This window comes from Saccopteryx bilineata, chromosome 3 (assembly GCF_036850765.1).
Source record: "Saccopteryx bilineata isolate mSacBil1 chromosome 3, mSacBil1_pri_phased_curated, whole genome shotgun sequence".
Taxonomy (NCBI): Eukaryota; Metazoa; Chordata; class Mammalia; order Chiroptera; family Emballonuridae; genus Saccopteryx; species Saccopteryx bilineata.
The window spans coordinates 92147821-92154642 of record NC_089492.1 but is presented as its reverse complement, the minus strand read 5'-3'; the positions used below and the strand labels follow the sequence as shown (position 1 = coordinate 92154642).

Sequence of the window (6822 nt, the reverse complement as noted above, 5' to 3'; positions counted from 1 at the left end):
AAAGTGTCGGGCTATACCCGTTTATTGGAAGCTCACATACCTGTGGGTGAATAAGCAAAGGAAAACCGCTTTGCAGTGGAGGGCAAGGGATCAGGAACACCGCCCCTAACGGTGGTGGCTGAGGAAATCAGGGAACCACACCTCACGGATGCTGGAAAGCAATCTAGGAGAATCACCACTGAGGGAAAGCACTCATAGTTTTACATAGCAATACACACATGGTTTTCTGCCACATGCTCATGCACTAATCATGAAAAGTGCAAGGGAACAAGCCTAACACAGCAGTTTTCCCTACAGATATGATAATAATTTATTCAAATTTGCATGTGATGAATATAAGGGTGAATGTATAAAATTTTGTCAGGTTTAATATTTAAAAGAGTAATAATTCTCTTTGTACCAAAAAGAAAATAACATCTTTTTATACAGCTGAATATCTTTAATCCAAATAATCAGTTACCATTAATTGAGGAAACTATACTGTGGGTCAAATGCTTTCCCTGATTTATCTCATGTACACTGCTCACAAAAATTAGGGGATATTTCAAAATGAATATAAAGCAATAAGATATCCCCTAATTTTTGTGAGCAGTATACATTGTTTAATTCCCACAGACTTAGAAAGTACTATTATTCCTATTTTACAGAATAGAAAAAAAATGTAAAGCCAAAAGAATACAAAGCACTGTGTCAAAAGATATTTTTAGTAATTTTTAAAAAGATTTTATTTATTAAATTTAGAGAAAGGAGAGAGAAATGATGGTGGGTGGGAAGAGCAGGAAGCGTCAACTCACAGTAGTTGCTCTTCAAATGTGCCTTGACTGGGGTTTCAAACCAGCGACCTCAGCATTCCAATAAAAAATAAAACACACAACGTAAGATGAAATAATTGAAATGAGACCTAATTTTCAAGGGGTTTTTCTCGTTTTGCTATACCTCTGTGGGATTCTTTGGTTTTAGCAGGATAGAAGGCCAGCAGTTGGGCCAGTGAGTTGAAAATCTTCTGCCTGACTAGCCAAGCAGAGCACACAGATCCTCTGAGAGATGGGAGCAGATCATTTACTCTCCGAGCACATTTTCTAAAATATCTTTCTCATAAGTTCTTAACCTGGTGTTTGCCATCCAAAAGGCATCATCATTTGCAGACCTTTTCCAATTACAATTCTCATTTTCAGTCCCTGGCTCATAAAAAAAAAGAAAAATAACCATCCCTTTTTATTTCCTGACTGATACCGCTCCATCTCCAAATATCCTGTAAGGTGTTATGTCATTAAATAGGCTATATTCTCTCTGGAGTGAGTTTTCTTTGAGTTCTCTTTTTAATTTTCTTTCCTTTGCCCAAATCCCATATTTAACAAATGTCCCCAAAATGGAAAAGCTTTCTGTAAAAGCCTACAGAGGATAATTTTCATATAGGTAAAATGGTTAAAGGAAGAAAAATAAATGACTATTTCGGTGGCCTCTTTGATTAGATTGGCATGGTCTGCTTAGTTGTAATCTATGTAACCGCTTGCAAAGCTATTATAAACCCAAACACCACAAAAATGAAACTAAAATATGCATAATTCGGTGACTTAAAACTGTACTCTGAAAAAAAAATGTAGATTTGTAAATCATAAAAATATGTATGCAGAACTCTTGCCATTTTGTTGACTTGTATGGCAGCTTTTCTCATCTGTATTCTATAAGAATATAAAACTCTAAAAAGTAAAAACAACAACAACAACAAAAAACTGTACTCTGTACCTAAATATCTCTTCAGTGTGGGTTATACCATGAGCGTCAAAGCAAAGGTAATTTTTTAAAATGCACTAGTTTCTATTTATTGAAAGCTTAGTATGTATCAGACAATGTTTTATTTTGTATAATCATTAATTTAATCACTGACAAAGTCTAGGGGACAGATGCAATTATTATCTCTATTTCATAAATGGGGAAAATGAGATGAAAAGGAAGTAGATAACTAGCCTAGTTCTCATATAGTTAGAAAGTTATACAATTAATATTTAGTCTACAGAAATATCTTTCATGTGATAACAATATTTTTTTAAAAATGTGTAAGTTCTGTGACCCAACATAAGAATATAAAAATGAAAGTATGTTGAGCACATGTCTAGAGGCTCATCTTCTTTGACTATTTGGGCTGGAATAAGTGCTAGCCTTTGTCACATTAGCCCACCATAGTGCCAATGGTGGAGACCAGGCAGGTTCACATTGGATTCCGGTGGACCACAGAAGAACCGCAGAGCTGAAAGGCATTGGATATTCCTGTTTATTGGATTCTCACAGAGGCAGGCCAGGGAACATGCAGGGGAAAACCTTTTCTTGCGGTGGGGAGCAAACAGGAAAACTGCTCCTCCCGGTGGCGGGCAAGCGATGGTGCCTAGGGAAACTACAGGTACCCTTATATGGGCTACACACATGTGGCTTTTTGCCATGTGCTCGCTCACTAATCATGCAAAGAATTTGCAGCCAGAAAACAAGCAAGCAAGCCTAACCACAGCTGTTTTCCCTGTACCCACCAAGCAATCTAGTTTGACAGTTTAGAAAGTGCACCAATTTTAATTAACCTACTATTTCAACTTTGCTTTATTAAATTACACTTAATACTACTTAATCTGTCTCCTGTATTTTATGACTTTTAATTTCTCATTATTTTTTAAAACTTTATTTTATCAAAAATAAAAATTTCCTTTTTGAACATATAAAATCAGCCCAGTACCTGTTACCTCCGCATGCAAGTGCTTGCGAGTTGTGACCTTAGTTACCAAACTGGATCTGGATCACTTAATAAATTCCATTTAAAAAAATTAATCATTCTTTTATATAATATTTTGAAATACAGGAATTTCTAGCAGATTTTATTATTTGGGTTGAGAAAATGTTGTGACAGCTCTCTTCAAAATGCTACCCTTCTAAAGAAAGAGAATATTATTATCCCTGGCTTTTCTCTTCTATACACTGTAGCTTTCAACATGATGTAAAAGTTTATACTGCTGATTGCCTTAATCAAGAGGTGTATTATTGGCATAATATATTTTTAGGGGAGCTATTTGATTCATTTTTTATTTTAAAAATGTTAAAAAAATTGTTAATGATTGGGGTAATCCATTCTATTTTCAAATAGCTGCATTGTGATTTGGGGCAGTCCACTATCACACAGGTGCTGAAAGTGAAATATTCTCATTCCTTTCTCTCTATACCCACATGCCATCACACACACACACACACACACACACACACACACATGCAAATATACACATGAACAAACACATACAAATAACACTTTATTCATATTCATTGATAGCTCTTTTCCACTTTGTATAGGCATGTGTGTATATAAGCACATGTATATATTTAAAGTTAAACTAATTTTAATAGAATCATATTTATGCATTAAATGATATTCAGTAAGTTAAATAATGTTGCATTTTAAATAAAGACCACATCCTAATCATGTATTTGGTTAAGCAGATAATATTTTATGGCCTCACTTTCTCATCTCCTACTCTACAGAACCTGTGGTGCTAGTCTTACATCACACTTCCTCTGAAGCCATTACTTGTAAAGTCATATTTCAACTCTGCAAGTGCATGGGATGAGAGAAAAGTAAAGCCTGCAAAATTGCATTGATTGTAATTTTATCATTTTGGCTTCCCTGAGCCTGTCTCTAGGAACCATAATTAATGGGATACATCCGTTAGCATCTCTTGGGGATGAAAAGAAGGATCTAATTGAAATCTTGTAAAGCAGTTTCACAGCGAAATGGAAAGGATATTGGCTTTTTATCTCCAAGACCCACCTTTACATAGTCACAGATTATGAATGTGCCATTAGAATGTTGTAAACCTTCATGCTAATTAGATGAATTTAGGTGAAAAATAACAATTGATTCTTTAATTGGTAACATTTAATAGAATATCTTTACTAAAATGAGAAGCTATGGATTCTGAAAATTATTCTATAATAGTAGTAGTCATTTTATGATTCACAAGAACTTCTGGATTGGCATATATAAATATAAGACAAAAGAAATATTCAGTATTCTAATAAACAACAAGGTGGCTCATAAAAAAGCCACACCAAGATAAAATAAGCTAACTTATCCTTCTCCCACATTAACTGTGTTTGGCAACACTCTTTGAACATTCTACACAATGCAGGTAGGAGTCTGTTTCAATTATAAAAAGATAGTAGTTTCCTTTTGGCTTCTTCTTGAGTCTACTTGTCTGATTCGGCCTCCTCTCCTCCACTCCAGCCTTTATCATGTCCACAAGGTGACCCAGGAGAGCTACAATGTACCCACCTCTGGCCCCTCGGCCTTCAGCAGCTGCTGGTACTGAAATGGGCCCAACACCTAAATCAGCTCCTTTGCCTGGTAGATGGTGGCTACTGGGTTAGTCAGTGGGGCTGAGAGAATGGAACACAACATCACAGTGGTTCAAGTGAACCAGAGCCTGATGTGCTCCGTGAAGCTAAAGATGGACCCCAACACCCAGGCTGTGTGCAACCAAGAGAACAAGTAGATCAAGAGCCTCAACAGCAAGTTTGCTTCCTCCGTTGATAAGGTGCAGAACCTGGAGCAGCAGCAGACCAAGATTCTGCAGACCAAGTGGAACCTCCCACAGGAGCAGAAGACGACTCACAGTAACATGGACCACATGTTCGAGAGCTGGACATTCTGGCCAGGGAGAAACTGAGGCTGGAGGCGGAGTTTGGCAACATGCAGGGGCTGGTGGAGGACCTGAAGAATAAGTACAAGGATGAGATCAACAGGCACACAGAGATGGAGAATGATTTTGTTTTCATCAAGAAAAATGTGGATGAAGCACATGAACAAGATAGAGCCAAAGTCCATGTGGAAGGGCTGACAAATAAAATCAACTTCTACAGGAAGCTGTATAAAGAGGAGATTTGTGAACTGCTGTCCCAGTTCTCCAACACATCTGTGGTGCTGTTCATGGACCATGGCCACTCCCTGGACCTTGATGACATCATCAAATAGTCAAGGCCTAGTATGAGGAGATTGCCAACAGCAGCCACCCAAGGCTGAGACCATGTATCAAATCAAGTATGAGGAGCTACAGACGTTGGCTGGGAAGCACAGAGATGATCTGCATCACATGAAGACAGATTTCTGAGGTTATCAGGAACATCAGCTGACTCCAGGCTGAGATCAAGGCACTCAAAAGCCAGAGGGCATCCTTGGAGGCTGCCATTGCTGATGCCAAACAGCGTGGGGAGCTAGTCATCTAGGATGCTCTGGCCAAGGTGGCTGAACTGAATGCTATTCTGAAAACTGCCAAGCAGGACATGGGCTGGCAGCTGCATAAGTACAAGGAGCTCATGCATGTCAAGCTGGCCCTGGACTTGGAGATTGCCACCTATCTCAAACTGATGGAGGGCAAGGAGAGCTGGCTGGAGGCTAGGATGCAGAACATGAATACCAAGACCACCAGCGGCTACTCAGGTGGGCTTAGCCCGAACCTCTACTATGGCCTGGGCATCCAGGCCAATTTGGGCTCCAGCGGGGACACTGGCTCCTTCAGATGCACTAACATCAGCTCCTTTAAGATGGTGGTTATGAAGAAGATGGAGACCCATCATGTGAAGCTGGTGTCTGAGTCATCTGGTGTCCTGTCCAAGGGAATGACTACTGCAGTCCCATCTGTACCCGGAACCTATGGGAAAGGGGCTGTGTAGGGGAAGGGCAGTCACATAGAAGACCCACCTGAAGCTCAGCCCCAGTTCTCAGCTCACCCTTGGGATGGGGCAGTCAACTGCCTGGCAGACTACCTCTTACACATGCCCCTAACTAACAGCCAAATAAAGTGTTTTTTTTTTTTCCAGAATAAAGTCTCAGCCAACCCTAAAACAAAACAAAACAAAATAACAAAAACAGATAGTATCTGTTTTTTCAACTACCCCCCACTCCTTCTCCACCTCTATTTCCTCTTCTTCCCTTTTCCCCCACCTCTTTCTACAGTGAAATGGGATAACCACCTAACAGTTCTCTCTAAGAAGCTTGTCTTCATAATCATTCAATTTATTGTCTAATATTCATATGACTTTTTCTTTGACCTAGAGTTTATTTTGAAGTTTATTTCTAAATCTTCAAATACATATACATATATGAGAATTTTCTAGTCATTTCTCTGTTAACGATTTCTTACTTATTTTCATTGTGGTCAGAAGATCTACGCTCACTGATTTTAATGTTTTTAAGATTGATTTACTAAAAATATGGCACTTTGGTAACTATCCCATGTACACTTAAAAATAATCTTTTATTATGCAAGTTTATTGAGCAATGTTAAATATATTTCTTATATTAATATTGTTTTTCAAATTTTCTTTATCTTTTACTGTTTTTATTTTTTTATACTTGTTTGGTCAGTTATTATGGAAGGCATACTAACTCCCCAGTCCCATTATTGTGAATTTCTTCTTATGTTTCTATCTTTTATCTTTATTTAATTTGACACTCTGTTGTTAGTTCTATACAAATTTAGAATTATAATACCTTAGTGAATTTAACCTTTTATTATTATGAAACAGCTCTCATTTTTTTAGATTAAAAATTCTATTTTGTTTGGGAACTTTCTTCTCTCACCTTTGAACCATCATTTTAAACTATGTGGTTTATTAAGCACTCAGAATAGTCCAACTAGTTTCCTTGCCAAGTTTTGCTTTCATGAGACACGTTGGCTAAAGGAGGCTTTTCTAGAGCTAGAAATACTATTTATGACAGAGGTTGGTGCTAAAAGTATTGAATTGTAATAATAATGTCTTGACTCAATTTATTAAATTTACCTTAGTAAG

At 37.7% G+C, this 6822-nt stretch overlaps 1 pseudogene; it reads left to right on the top strand.

The window, feature by feature from the left end:
- Window positions 1–329: 329 nt before the first annotated feature.
- LOC136329813 (keratin, type II cytoskeletal 8 pseudogene) lies at window positions 330–5703 on the top strand (annotated as a pseudogene).
- Window positions 5704–6822: the final 1119 nt, after the last annotated feature.